This window comes from Canis lupus, chromosome 10 (assembly GCF_048164855.1).
Source record: "Canis lupus baileyi chromosome 10, mCanLup2.hap1, whole genome shotgun sequence".
Classification (NCBI taxonomy): domain Eukaryota; kingdom Metazoa; phylum Chordata; class Mammalia; order Carnivora; family Canidae; genus Canis; species Canis lupus.
In genome coordinates this window covers 43,961,453-43,984,645 of record NC_132847.1, presented here as the reverse complement: position 1 = coordinate 43,984,645, position 23,193 = coordinate 43,961,453, and the positions used below count along the sequence as shown (strand labels likewise).

General features: G+C 39.5%; 1 long non-coding RNA gene across 2 annotated transcripts; it reads left to right on the top strand.

Moving 5' to 3' along the window:
- The first annotated feature begins 2,030 nt into the window (after nucleotides 1-2,030).
- Nucleotides 2,031-21,950, top strand: LOC140641536 (uncharacterized). 2 transcript variants are annotated; one of them, XR_012038076.1, is made up of 5 exons: nucleotides 2,031-2,526; nucleotides 7,135-7,424; nucleotides 8,549-8,827; nucleotides 14,921-15,019; nucleotides 18,800-21,950. It is a non-coding gene; the product is annotated as an uncharacterized lncRNA (long non-coding RNA). The 2 variants fall into 2 exon arrangements; XR_012038075.1 differs by lacking the exon at nucleotides 2,031-2,526 and having other exon boundaries at nucleotides 4,632-7,424.
- Nucleotides 21,951-23,193: the final 1,243 nt, after the last annotated feature.

Below are 23,193 nucleotides of genomic sequence, written 5' to 3'. Positions count from 1 at the left end.
ATCTCGGGGTTATGGGATTAAGCCCCACATTGGGCTCCACACTCATTGGGAAGTCTGCTTGGGATTCACTCTCTCCCTCTGCCCCCCCTCCAAATAAATAAATAAGTAAATACATCTTTAAAAAAATAGATAAACAAAGGTGTTAGAATGAAGAAGAGAATCTCTGGAATTGCTCATTAAAAATGGAATGGGAGGTGGGTGGAGGGATGGGTGGGAGGATGGGGCAACTGGGTGATGGACATTAAGGAGGGCACGTGATGTGATGAGCACTGGATGTTATACAAAACTGATGAATTGGGCAGCCTCCGTGGCACAGCAGTTTAGCACCGCCTGCAGCCTGAGGTGTGATCCTGGAGACCCAGGATCGAGTCCCACGTTGGGCTCCCTGCATGGAGCCTGCTTCTCCCTCTGCCTGTGTCTCTGCCTCTCTCTCTCTCTCTCTCTCTCTCTCTCTCTGTTTGTGTGTCTCTATGAATAAATAAAATCTTAAAAAAATGTTTAAAAAAACAAAACTGATGAATTATTTAAAATTACATATGAAACTAATGATGTACTCTGTTGGCTAATTGAATATAAATAAAAAAATACAAAATGTAATGGGAATAGAAAAAAACAAAAAAATAGGATGGAGAATTATTTATCAAGTAAGAATGCAGATTTCAGAAGAATTAGATTTTGAAGTAGCAATTGGTAGACAGGTTAAGTAATCACCCACAAATGAGGAAGGAGCCTGTAGCTAAGTAGTAGGTGCTGAATTTGAGTAGCAATTATAAAATAACTATTTGTTGAGTTCTTTCTATGTGCCAGGCATGTGTACTTGAAGCCAGAACACAGGCTTACGTCACTCACCGGCAGTTCTCTGTGACCAAGGCTTGGGGGTACAAAGTCAAGGGAGAGGATTCTTTAAAGTGGAAGACAGGCCCACACTGAAGAAGATGCTGAGCAGGCTTCCACAGTGCTGTGCCACTCATAAAGCACTTTTCTGATACTGTTTATTCTTTTATGCTGACAAAACTTACCACCTTCAACATTCCTCAGAAATTACTGGATTTAAATAAGCTGGAGTCTGGAGAAAGGAGTAATTCCCAGAAAGGGGGAAGAGAATTAGCATTTTTTGGAAAAATAAATAAGTGGGTAAGTTTTAATAGATATCTTTGATCTTTTCAGCAGTTTTATTACGATTCACAAGGTATGGCTTTCTTTGTATTTATCCAAAATATTCATGAATAGTAGAATGGATAAGTAAATTCTAGTTTGTCTACATGGTGGAGTGCTATACAGCAAGGAAAATGGATAAATTATAGTTCTATACAACAGCACAGAAGCTGGGAACACGTGTAGGGAGCTATTAGATCGTAGGAGGATCAGGGGTGTCCTCCTAGAGAGGCATATTTATATGTGTAATAGATAATCTGGGAGGCATGTGTTCAGTGGTGAAGTGGATGAACTGGTGTAATACTGTCTGGATTGAGACCTTGGGCACATCAATTACCTGCTAGGCAGTATGATGAAGCTGTGTGAGGTTAGTCATACAACCTCTCTGTGCTTTAGTTCTCTCAGCTGTAAAATGGGGTTAAATTATGGAAGTTATTATATATAAATGCTTAGAAAGGTGCTGGACACACCAGAAACCAAGGAAGAAGGGAGCTCAGGAGGAAGTCTGCCAGCAGAGAGGAGCATTTGATTATGACATTGTTCAGAATTGCCAACATACAGTAGTCAGAAAAAGCAAACTCATTTTTTTGGTTTTGTTGTTGTTGTTGTTATTATTATTATTATTATTATTATTAAAGATTTTATTTATTTATTCATGAGAGACACATAGAGAGAGGCAGAGACACAGGCAGAGGGAGAAGCACGCTCCATGCAGGGAGCCCGATGTGGGACTCGATCCCGGGTCTCCAGGATCATGCCTGAAGATGGCGCTAAGCCACCCAGGCTGCCCTGGTTTTGTTATTATTTTTAAATCCTCTATCAACAGTCCAGCTCCTTATGGCTTGGCTCTGAAGCAGATGCTCCTGCTACCCCATCCTCCACCCTCCATACCACCAGGTATGTAGTAAGCACTACATAAGTGCTTGCTAGGATTACTGTTTAGGTGTGGAAGGCCATGGAGGAATGGTTCCCCAGAAGAACCAGGTGGGGTGGAGGCCAGCTTGGTGAGGAGGCCTTCCTGACAGAGGAACCCCATGTGCGAAGACAAGTAGGTAAAAAAATTGTGCTCACTTATACCATCAGTTAACACTCAAGTCAGGAAGAAGACAGGGCTTTCCTGGGGATAGTAGTTCCATTATGGAAAAGGAAAGCGAATCATTGTGAATCTTTTCTTTGACAGGTGTCATTGAAGGCCACTCACAGTTTCACATGAGATCCTTCTGCCTTCAGTTCAACATTTTCCCCACTCCTCGGCATTGTACGTGGTTGTCTTTCTCTCTAGAGAGTCAAGGATGGCTTGAAGATATTCACCCTTGAGAGTGTAATTCTGCCAACAAGCTGTTTCTGTGCAGTGCTTCTTACTGCACCAATGTGAGAGCCTATTTTGATGATAAGAATAATCAACTGCTTTGTCTTCTAGAGGGTTCTTAATGCCAACAGTCCCGTACTTCTCTGTGAGTGCAATTAAATAAAGGGAGGGACAAAGCCCAGTTAAATAATTCATAAAAGCACAACTACAGAAAGAAAAATTTAGCTTGGTTTTTCCATCAGTCAATGCCCAGGCTGCTACCAAGGTAAGGGACTCCCTTACACTGAGGACTGTCATACCATCATAAGAGTCCACAGCAGGAGCATACGTAAGTTGTCTTCCTGAAGAGTCCCAGGAGGACTGGCTTCACCTGCTTGGGCTGCAATAACAAAATACCGTAGACCGTAACAAACGGGAAATCACCTCATACCTGTTAGAATGGCTCAGATCAATTAGAGAAGTGGTAACAGATACTGGTGAGAATATGGAGAAAAGCAAGCCCTTGTGTGAGCACTGTTGGTGGGGATGTAAATTGGTGCAACCACTATGGAAAACAGTACAGACATTTCTCAAGAAAAAATAGACATACCATATGACCCAGTAATTCCGCTTCTGGGTATATACCCAACAGATTTATTCTTTTTTAAAGATTTTTATTTATTTATTCATGAGAGACATACAGAGAAAGGCAGAGGGAGAAGCAGGCTCCCTGCAGGGAACCCGACATGGGACTCAATCCCAGGACTCTGGGATCACGCCCTGAGCCGAAGGCAGATGCTCAACCACTGAGCCATCCAGGCATCCCTGAAAATGGGATTTAGAGAGATCTCTGCATCCCAAGTTCACAGTAGCCAAAACATGGAAACAGCCTGATACATAGAATATTATGTAGCCACGAGAAATGAGGACCTTCTGCCATTTGTGAGAATATGGGTGGACCCTGAGGGCATTACGCTAAATGAAGTACATTGGACAGATAAAGACAAATACTGTGTGATATCACTTATATGTGGAACCTAAAAAAAGGTGAACTCCTGGAAACAGACACTAGAATAGTAGTTAACCAGGGGCTGAGGTGGGGGAAAGGGGAAAATGTTGGTCAAAGAGTACAAACTTCCAGTTATAAGATGAGTAAATTCTGGGATCGAATGTACAGCATAGTGATTATAGGTAATCACACTCATACAATTATTTACTTGAAAGTTGCTAAGATAGTAGATCTTACATGTTCTCACCACAAAAAAGAAATGATAATTAGCTGACATCATGCAGGTGTTAGCAAATGCTATGGTGGTAATTATTTCGCAATATAGAAGCGTATCAAAGCAACACATCATACACCTCAAACTTACACAATGCTGGATGTCACTCATATCTTAGTGAAGGCGGAAAAATATGTAGGATTTTGGTACAATGGGTAGTCACGTCAACATATTGATAAGGGAAGTTGCAGAGAGCACCGTTGTTCCAGATAATTGGTACACAGCACCCAAAACATTCCTTCTGAAAGCGCCCCTGTAATCCAGGCATTGCATGTGGGATATTATTGCAGTGGGGGCTACTATTCGAGAATACCATGAAATCTTTGCCAGTGTAAGAAAAGATTTTTGTCTTTAAAAGGTTGTCTGGGCTTTGGCTGTTGTCTTGCCAGCCTCTGTGATCTTGGCAGGCACTGCGATGTTTCTCCACCTTCCTCAGGCTTACGAGTCCAACAGGCCTCTTTCCTTATCTTTGTTACCTCAGTCCCCAGGGCAGCCAGGACAGTGTTTTGTCTCGGTGGTGGAGGTTCTTGTAAACGCTTAATCTTCAGAACAACGCTGACACCATAGGTGTTACTAAGACCGGTTTTCAACTGAAGGAACAGAGAGATGCTGCGCAACTTGGCCAGGGTCTTGCTGCCAGGAAGTGGTGGACTCAGGATTTAAAACCTGATCTCTCATCTACCAAAGCTTCTGTATGCTGTTATGTGGCAGCATTCAGCAGCATCCCCATTTGTGGAGATGAGTTCACTATTTCTAATCTGCTATTGATTAGCTTAAATTGTTGGAAGCCTATTTCAGATACTAAACTCAAATCTGTTTCTTTTTATTTCTGTGTAAAATTGCCCGGTGAGAGCAATACAGAATGTCCACTTTCTCTTTTTTTTTCTCCTGACAATCACTTTCCAATACTTGCACGAAACTCTCAAATATAGTTAGGGATAGATTCATAAAGAGGTGGAACCTGCCATGGCATTTGAATTGAGGGAAATGAGAGAAACAGACATTACAGGTAAGCCCATGTGATGACAATAGAAGGATTTGTTGAGTGCTTTATTGTGTCTAGTAACGTGCTGGTCACTTGCCGTGCATTATTCCAAGTCATCCTCGTGATGACTGTGCAGAAGCTGGATGCAGTAGTCATTTTATAGATGCGAAAGTATACTTAAGAGGGACGCCTGGTTAGCTCAGAGGTTGAGCGTCTGCCTTTGGCTCAGGTTGTGATCCTGGGGTCCTGGGATTGAGTCCTGCCTGCATCGGGCTCCCCATGGGGAGCCTGCTTCTCCCACTGCCTGTGTCTCTGCCTCTCTCTCTGTGCCTCTCATGAATAAAGAAATAAAATCTTAAAAACAAAAACACACTCAAGAAATGTGAAGTAATCCGGGATCCCTGGGTGGCGCAGTGGTTTGGCGCCTGCCTTTGGCCCAGGGCGCGATCCTGGAGACCCGGGATCGAATCCCACATCGGGCTCCCTGTGCATGGAGCCTGCCTCTCCCTCTGCCCGTGTCTCTGCCTCTCTCTCTCTCTCTCTCTGTGTGACTATCATGAATAAATAAATTAAAAAAAAAAAAGTGAAGTAATCCACTTCACCCAGGTATTAAGTGACAAAGATTTGAAACTGGACTTATATGACTCCAAAAAATGTTTTCTTCGCTAGCCTTGGCCTGGGTCTTGGCTATGTAAATTAAGTAACAAAAACAGTGTAATCTGTTTACAAGTCTGAATTCAGTGGAGTACAAGGCTGGGAAGGCCTTACTTGTTTTTCATTCACCATCTGAAACACTGCCAATTTACTCCATTCTTGTTCTCTATCAACATTTTAAGAGGATTCCACTGCTGTTTAGGCCTTTCCAGTCAGGACAAAGCCAAGCCTGTGTAAGTCTCAGATTCCAATCTCATTTCTTTCCCCTTCTCCAGCTCAGACCCAACAACCTAAGCCAGGTGACCAGCAGTAAAGAAGAGCATGGTGTTCTCATTTAATCTTCTTTCCCTACCTCTTTCACAGACGTTTCAGTCAGGGAGCAGAGAAATGGTGAAGGTCAAGTGATCATTAACTGCTAACGCTGGAATCGTCTTTGACAGTTGCTGTGTCTCTAGGTAACCCTGATCCACTATCGATGCTGGCAGTAAGGCCAGCATCCACCAGTAGGCTGGATTTTGGGAAATGAAGGACAAAGGGGAAGCAAAGTTAAGGTTTGGATGACAGAGAAGATGGCATTATGTAAATGGGCAAGCTGGAAGAAAGCTGGTTCAGAAGAGGCATAATCCATGGTGGAAGCTTCTACATGATAACTTAAATTGGAAGGACAGTTAGCTTTTGCTCTGTGGAACAGGTGTATGCCAGCTGTTGGTTATAAAATGAACCCAATTGTTTCTTTTAACTGCTATTATAAAATCAAGGATGTATCCCCCCAAGGAAAAAAGAACATTCTCGGTAGACTCAATTAAAAACATTTGGTGAAAATGTAGTTGAAATGGTGGCCAGCTTCCTAGTCTCTGTGGGATTGTAATCCCAGTTAGTGGTTCACTTCTCTGCTGTGATTTTTTGACTCCTGGTCTCCCCTAGGCTGTCAATCCCAATCCTGCTCCCTTTGGGATAGAGTGTAGTGTGGTGTCTGTTATTGGAAAAATGACTGCACAATCCTAAAGCACCCAGAGTTTTCTGGCTGGCCTATAGATGTCACATTTGCACTCAGGTTTTACATGCTTACTCCACTGCCATTTCTTACCTTTGGAACATCTCTAAAACTAAAACGACCCTATTGGGAGCACCCATGAGGGTAATTGTGACCCGTATCCCTTTATCTTTACATGAACAAAACTCCTCCAAGAAAATGATCTATAGACATGGCATCTTATATTTCATCAGACTCTTAGTCGTATAGATCTGACATTCTCTGTGTCTGTATAACATTTATTAGTCTGTCTATTATGAGAGAGCTCTCTTGAACTAGTTATAAGAAAACCCAATTTGGCAAATGGTAAGTTATATCCCTACCTCTGCCACCTGAGCGATTTGATCTCGGGCACCACAGGAAGTTGCAGAGGCTTGGAAGGAGAGCATGAACAGAAGACACCAGGAGATCGAAGAACTTAGGAACACCTTGGGAAAGAGAAGAGGCATAAGGGGGGAGGAAAGGGCTACTGGCAAAGATGAAATTACTTTAGAAATATTTCTGCACTGGTTTCTATGCGGGAAACCTATAATACCAATCCCATTGAAAAGACTGGGTCAATAGAGTTACCTCCTGAACTCTCAATTTATAGCACCAACATTTTCTCTAACTTTGTTACAGCTGAAGGCAGGAGTCATGTTGATACAAAACACTATTACAGCTCTTCTTGAAAAGAAGAAAAAGATTTTCACAAATGCTTCCCTTCTCATTTATTGTCACTACCATTTTTCCCCAGACTACTCTCATTCTCGGCCCACGTAGGAAATCAGAAGATAATTTAAAATTAAATGATGATGGCTCAGAGCTTAAAGCATTTAAAAAGAGAGAAGGAAAAAAACGCATCACATCTTGACAGGGCTGGGAATGAGGGCTGGAAGATTGCCAAGGAAGCCCAGAGGAGCTGTTGACAAGTGGGCCTGTGGTACTTTGTGTGACCAGAGAGGACCTGTAAGATATTCTCCTTGCCCTGGGATGGTGTTTGAAGTCATGAAAACCTAGGAGAGAGTTGAAAAGAATGGAAAGCAGGTATGTACTTAGTGAGTTAAAAAAAAACAAGTTAAACATTTGATTTACTAGTTAAGTTACCATCTTGAAATATAAACCTACTCAGCATTTCTCTGTGTACCTAAAATGACATCCTCATGGAATATGAAGAAATAAAATCAAACTATACATATGCACACACATATCTAAATACATATATTTACCTATATATTTGTGTGATACACACACACACGCATACATACGTACATAACAACATTATATATCACACATCCCACATGCACATAATTCTTGATCAGTACAGGGGTTAACATATAAAACACTTCTTACAGTAATGGTATTAACTATTTTTATTATAGGATATAAAGCCAGCTCTTCAGCTTACTTTAGCTGTAGTCCCACTTGCCCATATGTGATGATATGCAAATCACAAAAAGGGCCCTCCCGTTTAGCATCTTCCATTTCTTGTCAAGGTTCTCTGACTGTTAGAAGTAAAAAAAAAAGCATAGGTGTCAGAGTCTGACAAATCAGAATTCAAATTTGTGCTCTGCCACTCACGAGCCATAAAACCTGGGACAAGTTACCTTTCTGGGTCTCAGTCCACATCTGGATAATGGCATTATTTATTATTTCACAACACGGCTGGGAAATTTAATGAGGTGAAAAGTATGTAACAGTGCTGAGCAGATTGCCTGGCATATAACATACACTAAATCAGGGACTGGCAAACTTCTGCCCAAGACCAGATAGTAAATATTTTAGGCTTTGCAGGCCTAACTACTCAAGTTAGTCATCATAGCTTGAAAGCAGCCAGAGACAATATGTAAAAGAATGAGTATGGCTGTGTTCCAATAAAACTTTATTTAAAAAAGACATGTGGGTCACTTTGGGCCTGTGATCTGTATAGTTTGCAAATCCAAGCTCTGTTTCTTCCTTTTTCCCTAGTTTGAGATGTAGGTTTTTCGTGTGTGTAACATTGAAAATAGCACCTACCAAAATGTTAGTTTATTTATCGAGCATCTGTTGTGTACAAAGGACCGAGTAAAGTGCGATGAAGAACAGAGTGAATAAAATTTGCTTTTACCCTTGAAGGGTTTAAAGAATAACAGAAAGTGTTTAACTTATCTAAGTTTGGTCTTCTTTCTTAGCCAGAAAATGATTTAAGAGTATTTATTTCATGGAGTTTTTATGAGAGTGAAATAAAGCTCAGATCTTAAGTGTAGATGTGATAGCAGCCATCGTGGAGAAATGATCATGCGACTGAACCTTTCTGCTGTGAAGAACTGTAGAACTGGACAAAATGTATGAATAAACTGTTTTCACACGTTGGACAACAGATAGCACAGGGCTGTGATGCTTGAGATAAGGAAAACACCATATTTCACTACAGCTTTCTGCCTGGGACCACCATCCAAACTTCAGCTGAAGTAAGTGAAGCCCAATTGAAAACAAGTTAAGCCTCGTCTTTTTTTAAGTGTGTTTCTTTTTAAGGTAATAGACTCACTGGGTAGAGGCGAGAAGAGAATAGAGTTTGGGGCTGCTGATGGAGCAGGAAGTAACAGGTCAGGTCACTGAAAAGCAGGCAGGTGCACACGTGAGATGGCTTCAGAAATCTGCATCAGGTTCCCTTGGAGGTTTGGGTGAATAGAAAGCTGCATATGCATAGATCAGGATTCAGTAAAAATAGGCAGAGAACAGTTATTGGACAACTGTGAACTGAACAAAATCTTGGAGGTTGCACAGTATAGGAAGATGGAGTGATGGCCATCCAACATGAAGGGACCTCATAAATACCCTGGGCATTCAATTGAGACCCCAGAAAATTTATATCTTAAGAGTGGCGCTATTCTAGATTCATCATATAAGAGCTTAAAATTAAACCTTGATAGGATAAAGCTGATCTGTCAATAAATTAAGTGCCTTCCAGAACAAAACACAACAGTCTTAAAATTCAGACTTATGTAACAGCATAGAATCCATAATTGAGTATACATAATATATTTGAAGACATGTGAGGGAGTATGAAAATGTGGCACTTACCCAGGAGAAAAAGGAGTCAATAGCAACAGACCCAGAAATAACACAGAGCTTGAATTTAGCAGACTTATTGCTCTTTGCTTTGGCCACACCTACCTGCCTTCCAGTCCTGCATCCCTGACCCCCTGGCAACCACTAATCTATTCTCTTTCTATGATTTTGTCATTGCAAAAATGTAGTAAATAATATTATACAGTAGTCAGTCATTGGGGATTGGCTTTTTTCCACTCAATGTAATTCCCTGGAGATACTTTCAAGGTGTTGCACGTAATGATAATTGGTTCCTTTTATTATGGAGTAGTATTCCATGGTATGGATGTATCACTGTTTATTTCACTATTCATCCATTGAAGGACCTCTGGATTGTCTCCACTTTCTGGCTTTTACAAATAAATCTTCTGTGAACATTTGTGTACAGGGATTTTTGTGTGGACATAAGTTTTCATTTCTCTGGGATAGATGCCCAACAGTACAACTGCTGCGCTCTATGGTAGTTTCATGTTTAGTTTTATAAGAAACAGTCAAACTCTTTTCCAGAGTAGCTTTATCATTTTATAATCTCACGAGCAATGTATGAGTGATCCAGTTTTTCTGCCTTTTTTAAAAAAGATTTTATTTATTTTGTAGAGCACAAGCCGGTAGACCGGCAGAGGGGAGAGGGAGAAGCAGGCTCCCCACTGAGCAGGGAGCCCCATGGAGGATTTGATTCCAGGACCCCCAAGATCATGACCTGAGCTGAAGAAGGCAGATGCTCAACCACTGAGCTACCCAGGTGCCCCTGGTTTTTCTGCATCTTTACCAGCATTTAATGTTGTCACTATTTTTTATTTCAACCATTCTAATAAGTTATGTGAGATGCATTTTAAGCATGAAGATATAGATGGGTTAAAAGAGAAAAAAAGATCATTGATCATAGTAAAGATGCAGTAATTACATCAAGGATAGGCAAAGGAGAGTTCACGTAAAAGATATACCGGAGACAAAGTAGAAGATTTCATGATAGAAATATGAATTAATTATTATTCATTAAGAAGACAAAGTCTTAAATGTGAGTGCATCTATAACAGAGCCTCAAAACATATAAACCAAAAGTGAAAGGACTGAGAGCAAAAATAGACATATCCATTATCAGAGTTAGACATTTTGACATGTCTGCTATCGGTAACTGGTTTGACAAACAGACTAAAAGCTATAGATTTGAATGCTGCTATCAGCCAACTTGACCTACTAGATAATTAGAGCACACTATTCAACAATTGTAAGACACTTTCAAGTGTACATGGGATATTTATCAAGGGAGACTATTTGCTAGACCATCAAAATGTATTTATAAATTTAACCTTAATGAATCCTATAGAGCATATTTTCTGCCCATGAAGGATTAAATTAGAAATCAATACCAAAATGTTGACACAATTTGAAAGTATTTAGAATATGAAAGACACTTCTAAATAATATATTCACCAAATGAAAAGAATTACAAAGATCATTGAGAAATGTTTTACTAAATGGTAACAAAAACAAAATAGCAAAGTTTTTGAGGTGCAGGTAAAATATTGTTTAGATGGAAATTTATAATGGCAAATCTTATATTAAAAACAAATGGTTTTAAATCAACCGTCCATATTTGCTCCTTAGGAAGATAGAAAAAGCAAAGAAAATTACACCAAAGTGCACAGAAGGAAGGAAATAATAAATAGTAGAAATTAATGAAACAAAATGATAAGAGAACAAATCAGTGAACCAAAAAGTTGATTATCAGAAAAGATCAATAAAATTGAGAACTGATCTTTCTCAACTGGAGTTCTGCAAGAGAATTAGACTTAATATTATTGGACTATTTTCTCTATTCTTCTAAGTAAGTTACATAGCCAATACTATTTTAGATCAATAGAAAAATTTCATTTTATATGATTGATGCTTTAGAGCATTAGGGCTTAATTATTTTGTGGAATCCTAGTTGAGAACAGCTGCCCTGATAAAAATTTTATTTTTTGTTTTAGAGATTATTTATCTGAGAGAGAGCTGGGGGAAGGGCAGAAGGAGAGGGAAAGGAGAGAAATCTCACATGAAGTCCCTGCTGTATGAGAGATCATGCCATGACCTGAGCTGAAACCAAGAGTTGGATACTTAACCAACTGAGCCACCAGGCACCCCTGTATTGAAAAATGTTAAAAGGAAATAGAAATTACAAATTACCATTATTAGTGAAGGGGCCATCACTATAGATGCTGTGAACATTAAAAATTAGTAAGAAAATACTATCTTTATGCCATGAAATTAACAATAACACTATAACTGTGTTGAATGGAAAGAAGTTAAAGTTATAATTTAAGACTTTCCTATAATTTCAGATGCAGGTTGTTTACTTGGAAAACTTTAACTTCATTAACGTGTGTGTGTGTGTGTGTGTGTGTGTATGCAGAAATCTTATCAAAATATTAAAATTCGAACCTGGAAATACATAGTTGGATAATATATATGACAAAGTGGGGTTTATCTTGAGAATGAATGCAAGGTTGTTTCAACAGTTTAAAATTAATTATTTAAATGAATTTAATAACATTAATGAAATTAAAGTAATATATCACTTAACAGATTAAGAAAAATTATGTGATTATCTAAAATTTGGAAAAAAATACAAAATTCAACACCTATTTATAACAAAACTTTCAGCAAAGTAAGAATAGTAGGAGGTCTTTCAATCTGATAAAATCTACAGCTAACATATTTAATGGTGAAGGACTGTTTTCCGTATGATGTTGGAACAAGACAAAGAAGGCTTACTTCTATTACTTACTTCCATTCAACCTTATGCTCAAAGTAATGGCTAGTGTTAATAAAGAAAAAAAAAAAAAGGACAAAAGGAAAAATGGCAATATGAATGTATACATAGAAAATTTTATGGAATTTATCAAAAAAAGATCCTAGAACCAAAATGTGGCTTTAGCAAGGTCAGAGAATATAGTGTTGATATACAGAAATTAGTTGCATTCTATGTAATAGCAACACATAATTTGAAGATTAAATTTAAACCCACTGCTTACAACAGCATCAAAACATTAAATAATTAGATATAAGTATGTGGAAGAACTCCTCATTGAAAACTAAAAAAGTTACTGAGCAAAGATAAAGATCTGTGTAAGAGAATAAATACAATATTCATGGATTTGAGATTAATTATGTTAATGTAAATTTAATGTAAGATGTACAATTTCCTAAATTTGTCTATAGATAGATTTTCACTGCAATCTCAAAATCCCAAAGCATTTTCCTTCTAAAGATTGTCAAGCTGATTCTAAGATTACTTGGAAATACAAAGGACTTAGAATATTTTAAAAAAGAAGAGGTAAAGGAAAAAAAAGTCTTGAAGAGGAGAAACAAGGTAAAAGTTATATACTACCTGATTTCAGAACATATCATGAAGAATGTGTGATAGTGGCTAACAATAGATCTTTAAGGTCTATGAAACAACAGAAAGTTTGGAAATAGATAAACGATTATATAGTCAATGTGATTTTTGACACAAGAGCCAAAGCTATATTCAGTGAAAAAAAAGAAAGTATTTTCAAGGAATGATGCTGAATCATTGGATATTCACAATGAGGAAACAACAACCCCCAAACCAACTCAGCCCTAACTTCGCACTTTACTCAAAAATTATTTCGAGATGTGTTGTGACACAAAAGCTAAAAGTACAGAGTTTCTAACAATATAATGGAATATCATCATAACTCTGAAACAGGTAAAGTCTTCTTGGAAAACACTAACCATAAAAGAAAAAAAATGGATACATTGTTCAAAATTACAAACTTTAGGGACACCTGGGTGGCTGAGTGGTTGAGTGTCTGCCTTCAGCTTAGGTCATGATCCCAGGATCAAGTCCCGCATTGGGCTCTGCACAGGGATCCTGCTTCTCCCTCTGCCTGTGTCTCTGCCTCTCTGTGTGTGTGTCTCAAGTGTAAATAAATAAAATCTTAAAAAAAAAAAAAAACCTTCAAAAAAAAACTTCAGCTCACTGAAAGTGTTCATTAAGAAAATGAATTGGAAAAAAAAATGAATAGGTAGGGGGTGCCTGGATGGTTCAGTTGGTTGTGTTTGGGACTCTTGATTTCGACTCAGGTTATGATCTCAGGGTCATGAAGTCGAGCCCCAGTCGGGCTGGCACTGGATGTGGAGCCTTAAGATTCTCTCTCTCTCCCTCTTGCATTGCTCCTCTACCCCCACCACTTGTGTGCTCACCTACTCTCTCTCAAATAAATAAATACGAAAGTAAATAGGTAATCATGGGAACAAATATAATACTGTATAAATATCTGACAAAGGACTTGTATGTAAAGTATATAAAGAGCATCTTCAAAGCACCTGGGGGGCTCAGTCATTTAAGCGTCTGCCCTGGGCTCAAGTCATGATCCCAGGGTCCCAATACCAAGCCCCATATCTGGCTCCCTGCTTAGTGAGGAGTCTGCTTCTCCCTCTCCCTCTGCTCCTCCTCTTACTCGTGCTGTCTCTCTCATGTTCTGTCTCTCACATTCTCTCTCTCGATAAAATCTTTCTTAAAAGATAACACCTTCAATTCAACAGTAAGAAAATAGCTCAATGACAAATAGGCAAACTAGGCACTTTGCAAAGGAAGTGATTATAAATGGCCAATAAACACCTGAAAAATTGCACATTACTAGTCATCAGGGAAATGCAAATTAGTATTAAAATATCATTATACTTATGGGATGGCTTAAATGCTAAATGTTGGCCAGGATGTGAAGCAACTGGAATTCTCTTCCGTTGCTGGCAGGAGTACAAAATGGTACAACCAGTTTGGAAACTGGCTATTTCTTATAAAGTTAAAACATGCTTCTACCTTATGACCAAATAATTCCACTCCTAAATATGTAATCAAGACAAATGAAAACATATGTCCAGAAAAGACTTTTATACAAATATTCATGCTGCTCTATTAAAACCAAAAACTGAAACAACCCAAATGGCCATCAACAAGACAATGGAAAAATTGTATCATAGCCATCAAATGAAACTGACCTTAGCAATTAAACAGAGAGGGTAGATTTGGATATTTCTAAAGTAGAATCAGCATCAGTTAGTAACTCGATTGAAAGAGCAGTATGAGATAAAGAGAGGTGAAGATGGCCTTGAGATGATTAGGAGAAAGTGAGAAGAATGAAGGGAGTAAAGACTTTGGGAGGAGAATAAGGGTATTGATGAAGATTCTCAGATTTGCTTAGAAATGATTTTTTTTTCCAGTGTGAAGAAAAATAAGTTTCTTTATTAATTAAAGGCTCCAGGTAATCAGAATTCACTTGTTTCCATGTTTCAACTTCTTTGTGTCTGTTTCCTGGCTAATTTTCAGTGATTTCAAAGGGTATTTTAGCATTGTGAGTGTACCAAGAATGGTCTCAAGAGTACTTAGTGTGCTTTAGTGCTACCTATTCCTTTAAAAAAATTTATTTTATTTTATTTTTAAGGAGTCTCCACTACTAGCATGGGGCTCAAACTCACAACCCTGAGATCAAGAGCTCCACAGGCGCACCTTGCTGTTCTTTCTGATGACATTTGAAGTTCAGGTATTTGTGGGATTGGGTTGGATGCCTGCTTGGTTACCTTTCTCTTTAGGTTGAGGGGGTTTGGGCTGAGATGTATTATTCTGAGTGTTCAGGAGTGATGGTAAGAAAGGAGGGGTAGAGCATCATAGAATGCTGTATGTTGCGTCCTTTGGGAATCGGTCATCCCATTCCTTGAGTTATTGTTTGTAATAGAGTTGTTTTCTTCTTTACTAGTGGGTGAATTTCTTGAGGGTAATGACTGCCTTATTCATCTTCTTATCCTTCCTTCCTGAAGTTTATCATGAAGTGAGGTGGCATTCAATGAAAAGGTGCTGAAAGGGCAGCCCCGCTGGCTCAGCGGTTTAGCGCCGCCTTCAGCCCAGGGCCTGATTCTGGAGACCCAGGATCGAGTCCCATGTCAGGATCCCTGCATGGAGCCTGCTTCTCCCTCTGCCTGTGTCTCTCTGTCTCTCTCTGCCTCTCACGAATAAATAAGATCTTTAAAAGAAAAAAAAAGAAAAGGTGCTGAAAGAGGGAACAAGTTTGCCTCTGGAGATTTTATTATCATGACTTCTTCTGAGATATAAAATTTTGTTATTAAAAACAACAACAACAAACTTAAACAGCAGTTACAAAGTGAATTTTTAAAGAACTTTCCTTTCAAGAAAAGGGGAAATAAGACAAGCCCAAAATAAAAACGGGAAGACCCCTGACTAAAAGTGACATTTTAAAAACTAGATTGGAAAGAGAAGAGAGAAAAAGGAGAGGGAAATCAGATACTCAAGCTTTCTGAACTCAGAAAGGAAAAAAGCAGAAGAGATAGATCAAAAAATCAAAACTCCATTAAGGGAAACAAATGGGAAGTAAAGGGAATAGGGTATCCCTGCAAGATACAGAAGCATTTTGATTTAAGTGTTGGAACAGAGGAAGGTCACACAAAAACAGAAGGAGGTTACCTGAACACTGCCTGCCAATACTTGGGAGCGAAGCTGAGATTGACATTCACTTTGATCTCAACATCTACGTAATGATCTGCTCTCTAGATTATGCACCTCTTGATATTTACCCATTAACTGTGATAAACAGCTTAGAATAATGCCTCCCATGAAGGAGCCATGCTACAACAGCTCAGCCACCCTGCATTTTTCTAGCCACTTCCCTGTCCCATCAAACTCTTCAGCACTGACCTTGAAACCACTTTGGCTTCCTGTTCAATGTATTCTGTTCAAAACATGGTGCAAATTCTGGTATCTTCCACATCTAACTAAGGGGATTAGGGTGAGTTGTATTCTTTTGAGTATACAAGAATGAATATGAAGAAGGAAAGTAAGAATTATCACTTTAATGGCAGAATGGATGGCTATCTTCCTTGAATATTATCTGGCATTTGATGTCCTGAAAGTGGATATGGTCTGAGAGGCAAACTGCTTCTATTCCGGTGTCACCTTCTACAAAATCAAAATAGGTTAGGTTTTATTATTTTTAAATATAAATATTCAAAGGGAGTTGATAGTTGAGGATGAAGGATGGTACATTAACAGAAAATGCTTTCAGAATGAGGTTGTCATGAATTATATATGAAACATGCAAATATTTCAACGAAAGCAAAAATCAGCTGAATCTGGACAAATCATTGAGGATTTGCTTCCTCAGTAAATAAAACTTTGGGTGAAGAGAAAATCTGGGGGAAAAAAAGTAGCAACAATTTTATGCTTTGGGTGTTTGGTTGGTCATTAGTTTCATATCTGCTATAAAAAAATCTAGCAAATGTAGTGGCTTTAAAACCCGCCAGCGTATTCTCTTACAGTTCTGTGCATCAGAAGTCCAGCCTGAGACTCACTGGGCTAAAATCAAGCCTTCTGCAGGCCACTGCTCCTTGCTGAGGGCTGCAGGGGGAATCTCATTTCCTACCTTTGCAGCATCTACAGCCTGCCCACACTACTTAGGTCCTGGCCGCTCCCCACCCCCCCACCCCCCCCATCCCCATTGCCCCATCTGCCAAGCCAGTAATGGTGGGTGGGGCCCTTCTTTCCTCCTGTCTCTGACTTGCCCTTCTGTCTTCCTAGACTGCTGTTAGGAACCCTTGTGATTACATTGAGCCCACCTGGATAATCTATTTTCAAATCAGTTGATTAGCAATTTTCATTCCAGCTGCAACCTCAGTTTCCCTTGTCATGTAATGTACCATCCTCACTGGGGATTAGGGCAGGGACATCCTTGGGGGATGAGTGCTCTGCCCATCACAGCTGTCTTTTGATTTCTGCCTCTGCTGCAGCATACTATGTGATTGTAGTCCCTCCTGAGCTGGACAGCCCCTGCTACATTTGCTTTAGAGTTACATGTGTTCCAGGGCTGCCTGGGTGGCTCAGTGGTTGAGTGTCTGCCTTCAGCTCAGGTTGTGATCCTGGGGTCCTGGGATCGAGTCCTGCACTGGGCTCCCTGCAGGGAACCTGCTTCTCCCTCTGCCTCTGTTTCTGTCTCTGTCTCTCATGAATAAATAAAAAAGCAAATATAATCTTTAAAAAAAAGAAAAGAAAACTAGATAATCCTGCTGAGAGACTTGTACTGAATTATTTTGTAGTTATGTTTATAGTTAGTGCAAGTAAGGGCCTGGTTAGCTTTGGTTAAACACTCCCTGTGACACTTTATTGACAGTTTTAGTTGCTTTTAAATGACATGTGATGCTTTTCTGAATTTCAGCTGAATTCTCCCCTTCTAGGGACAGGTGAGTATAACAGACGTTTCAAAAAAAAAAAAAAAAAAAAAAAGCTCTCTTGATCCAGTTTTGAGGCCCTGGCTATAGGCCTATAAGCAAGTCAAACCCCATCCTTGAGCAGCTTATGAAATCCTGACCCCCAGTCACTTCCCTCCTCAGGTTCTCACGTTCCAGGGGCCTAGACCATTCTGCTCCTGTCCTAATTACCCAGGGGGCAGCTAGCAGATCACCAGCTCCTCTGCCCTGGAGCCAGTTGGCAGGAATCCAGCACCCCTGGATGGAACCCCACTCTGTCTGCCGTCTGTAAGCTGCCTCCTCTAGCCGCAGCTCGCTCTTACCTTGTCCTGGGTGCAACCCCTGAATGACCCCGCCTGACTGCTTTCTCTCATTTGGAACCCTGAGGTACAGAGAGTCCTGCCTTTCATCTATCCTAGTGCCAGTGTGTTGTGTCCCACCATCAAAGAATCTGTCTTATAAAACAGTGAGCCGTTCATCCATCTACCTGTTCTTCAGCACCACTGGCATTTACTGTGGATTCAGTAGGGCAAGGCCTGAGCCAGGCCACAGGGGTGATTAATGTGGTCTCTGTACCCAAAAACTATTAAAGATGCAGATTTCTTCTCTATTTGAGCTCTAGCATATCGCCAAGTGTTTCCTCCCTTACCCACTTTTAAAAATCATTTGCTGCTGAAATTAATAGCTCTGCATTGCTTTTGCACAACCCAATCAAGGTAGCTGGAAATCTGTTTGCATATGAATTTTAGGAGTGAGACATTCCATTTCAGCTTATGTGGATTTAATTTGCCACAATACTGATTGGATATACTCTTCCGAGCACTTATGACCACTTGAAGATACTGACTATTGCCAACAGTTTCCTGCAAGATGCCATTGATTCATGAACTTCCAGGAAGAAAAAACAGAAAACCTATTACAGTTAACATTATGAACCAGCCATGTAATAAAAGAAATTCAAGCAACATTTTACCAAACAGTGTACTCTGTAAAGAGTATTTTTTTTTCTATCATGGGCAGCAAGAATAGTGTTTGTTTGAATGACCAGTTCCTTCTCTTGCTTTTTGTAGGGCAGCCAAAGCCATTTTAGGATGGTGAGAGACGTGTTGCCAGCACATCTGAAACCTGTCTCTGGTGGACAGGGAACTATATGATTCACACTTGAAGTTCTCTGGTGTTCGAAAGGGATGAAACCACTTTGACTTCAGGAGGACCGGAGGTGCTAGTTGCTGCTTGGCATTTTGACTGTGTTTTTCGAGACGAATATGTATGTATAACTGCCTGGGGAGAAAGCACATACAGCAGAACCTGAAGCGAATAACACAGGGTGATATATCACCCCTTACCATTAGTCATATCATATGCAATGTAAACAGAGTGGAGCAGTTTGCTACTTTCCTGGGTTCCATTATGTGTATGTGTTTATTTAATCAGGACTAAATGATATTACGTGAAGTTCCCCTTGCCCTCCTGAGGAATCCAGATTCAACACTTTCAGCGCTGTTCAGTGCTGGAGAGCGAGGAAAGTGTAACCATAGTGATGGAATGGAAATGATTTTCTTTGTTCAGAGGCTTCAATATCCAACAGACATTACAGTTTTCAAGGTCAAAAATATATTAGGATGAGATAAAAATTAAAGAAAAATGTGCTGGCTTAGCTACAAAAGCTAATTTAGTTTATGCATTATAAATTATGTTAAAATGACTAAAATGAGATTTCTCAGCAAGAACTAAATGTGTGGTTTCACAAAACTAATTTCCAAAGATGAACATGATTACAGAATTTAGCTTTAAAAGCTTTTCAGGCCATCAGAAAAAACAGCAAAGCTATCAATTATCAGACTTTAGTGGTGCCTCTGTCAGAAATATAATGGTATTTTTAGCATTCTGCTCAGCGTTTACTAAATTAAGAATGTCTACAAACAAATCAATTAATTGGGACATTATTTAATTAAGTAAAACATGTGATCTGCCAAAGAACCTTAAGCAGACGATTATAACAAACATCCCAGTAGCCTTCTTCTATTGAGGGAGATAGCAGGCCAGCAGTAAAAAGATGGAAACTACAGGAAATGAAATGTTGATCAAACAAGCAAACACAGCCTCATGCTTTTCTGATTCATACTGCATACTTATGTAATTTTAAAAAGTGCTTGTTTTGAAAATCTGTGATTTCCTGGGAGAAGGTCAGTGCTATCTGTCAGGCATTCCAGTGCTGTTAGGTGGATGTGTGACATTTGTTAGGTGGATTTTTTTTTTTTTTTTGTAGCAATGCATATATAAACACAAAAGAATCTGTATTCTCATGCATGGCACACTTAAGTCCCTGGGTGCCAGGAAGTTACTGGGTTCCTGCTTTTTGCTTTCCATAAACAGTTCAGATCCAGTGAAAGTTTATTTTGGATTCCACTATAAACCATCCCATTCTGCTTTCCACCAAACTATCCCATTCTGCCCTTCAACAGTCCTTGTGAGTTAGGTATCAAGACCCCTAGTTTTAAAAGGGAGACTGAGGTTCAAGGAGGCTGAGTACTTTCCCTCTACTCCTAGACCTGGTAGTTTCAGAGCTAGGGTTAGATCCAAAGCACGTGAGACCAAGTCCCAAACACTTCCCATTATTGCAGTGTGGACTAGCCTGGGTTTAAAGGCGGTTGCACAATACAATACCTTGGTGGCCAACAGAGTCCTTGAAATAACATTGTCTCAAGAGAGAGTTAAGCAGTCATTTGGCCGGGGAAGTAGAGAGTTGAGTCGAGGACTACTGCTTGGACATGTCAAAATATCTAATAATGGTCCAATCCTGGGGGCCACATGGAAAAAAGAAGACTGCCTATTCACCTACACACAACCCAGAGTAGCGTTCTATCCTTATTTGGAGTAATTGCAAGTACAGGCCAAGAGGAAGTTAAATGAAGTGAGATGGAGAGCAGGGACGTGATAATGGGAGCAGGTATTTAGTAGCAATGTTGTGACCTGTTAGAAACTTTAAAATCGAATTCCTCCCTTTTTGTTAGTGAACAAAATGTATTCTTGCACACATCAGAATAATGAGCTTGTGTATTGGGGAATAGCTCATGAGCTCTATCAAGCATCCTTGAAATAATTTTCAGAAGTCACTTGATCTGAGCCGTTATTATTGGTCCTCCCCAGGTGACTGTCACCATTCTGGCCAGTTGGTCTTCTAGAGCCCTTTGTTCTTTTTCTGTTCCCTTTCCTCCTCTCAGATCCAGGTGTGTCCCTGCTACGATTATGCATCTGAGCTTTCTTATCCTGCTGGGCTTATCTTTCTGAACATTTCTCAAACAAGACATGAATGCAAGTCTGCAAATCATGGACACCTGATAATCTGCAAATGATCAAGAAACCATGAGAACATGAAAGTACTTTCAAATTCTTGTCTCCCTAAATATTAATTTTTAAGTCAAAGCTTTGTTAGTTATTATTCTCCACATTTTTATTACTAAGTAATAGATTCAACTTTTAATGAAATGCCATGTGGGAAATTTGTAATTTTTCCACTCAATTCTAAAAATCAAAGAACTTACTGTGTTCATCATCAAACTAGAGAGAAAAATGTCTTATTACTTGACCCATATCTGATGACCGAGGTGGGTGCTGGCTGTGCTAGCTGGAGCTGCAGGAAGGGACACTTTATTTATTTAATAAGTAAAAGTTAATTTATTATCCCTTGGCTCAGGATAGACAGTGTGTGAGCAAAATGCTTTGCTATAATTAGGGTAATTTTGTATGCAATGGGGAGAAGCAACCCCTTAAATATCAGTGTGGGATTCAATAGCAAAATATGTCTAGACATATGAGGCCTTCCACACTGAAAGAAGTTATTGAAAAATGATTCATTTTTACATCCTCCACCTGCTGCCTGATTCTTCATAATATTGATTTGTGAGAGAAGGAACTTTCCCAAATGATAGTACAGAGATGGGTTGCTAAAAAGATACATAATTTTAAACACTCAGCCTTATTGAGCATCAACTATGTGTTAGAGGCTGTTTAGAAAAATCAGAGTAACTGTCTTTATCTTAATTCCATTTTCATAAAAATTTTCCTTTGTCATTCATATTACTCAGTGTTTAGAATCACTTAAACATGGGTGATATTTGATCTTTTCAGAGCAGGAAATTATGACTTAGCAATATGCTTTTCATGTAAGGATAGTTATTTATTATTATAAAATTAAAGTTGTTTTTCTCTGTTATCTCACTAATCTGGATACTTTAGAGTCAGTGTGTTAGACATTCTCCTGCATCCGTTGTTTTGTTACCTGTAATTACAAGAATAGGTCAAACAGTGCCGAACCAAATACTTTATTTTTCTCACACATCGAGGAGTCACAATGTAGGTGACTGCTCTTCTTTGAGCAGCTTGATGTCAGGGGCAGCGTCTTTGTGATTTTCTTTACCTTTTCCTGAGAGTCTCAATATGGTTGCTGCTGCTCCAGACATCATGCATATATTCGTGTAGGATGTAGAAGGGCAGGTATGGTGCTAGAGGTTTACACTTCTTTTATCATACAGCAGAGCTTTCCAGATACTCCAGCAAACTTCAACCTGTGAATCACTTGGCTAAAACCCAGGTATCTGGCCATTCCTGGTTTCAAGGAATCAGAGACAGTGAGTGAGGTGCTTGGGAATGGGTCTCAGGTTATGTATTCAGCAGTGCCTGACACCTCTTGCAACCACATTTATATTTTAATGACTAGGATTGATGCTGTGGCTGAGTGAAATAAGCAATAACTTGAGGCTTTATTGTATAGGAAAAGAAAATGGACTTAAAATCATACCATCTGGGTTTAAATCTCAACTCTGTAGTTCCCGTGTAATGATCCTAATCAGGCTACTTACTTCTACAAGCATCAATTTCCTCGTCTCTAAAGGGAGATAAGAATTCCTCTCTGGAGGTGTGCTGAAAATCAAATGAATAAGATGTCTTATTAGAGTATCAAGTACAGATTTGAATAGATAGAAATTCACAAGTTCATTTGCTCATTATCTCTTTCATTCATATATTCAGTTGGCCAAAATAAACTTTGCTTAGGAGGAGCAGTCCGGAAGAGGTCACCACTGGTCAGGTTTGCATCTGTGAGGCCAAAGATGCAATAGTTGCTCATTTCAGAGGCTTGTTCGTGAGGAGGTATGTGTGTGCACACGTGTGTGTGTGTGTATGCATGCCTGTGCGTGTGTGTGTGTGTGTGTGTGTGTGGTTGCTCCAGCCTGTAGATGGCAATGAGGCAGGGAAGGACAGAGGAAGGAAATGAACTTGTACTGACCACCTCCTACATGCCTCTCTTAACCTCACATTGTTCTTACCTGATGAAGCAGACATTTCTTTTCTCCGATGTTAAAACAGGCTACTGAGCTACAAGCAGAATGGCTTTGACCTCTCATATTTCTAAGCTGTACATATTACACAGTTTTTCCATCTTATTCTGTCTTTTATTTCCCTG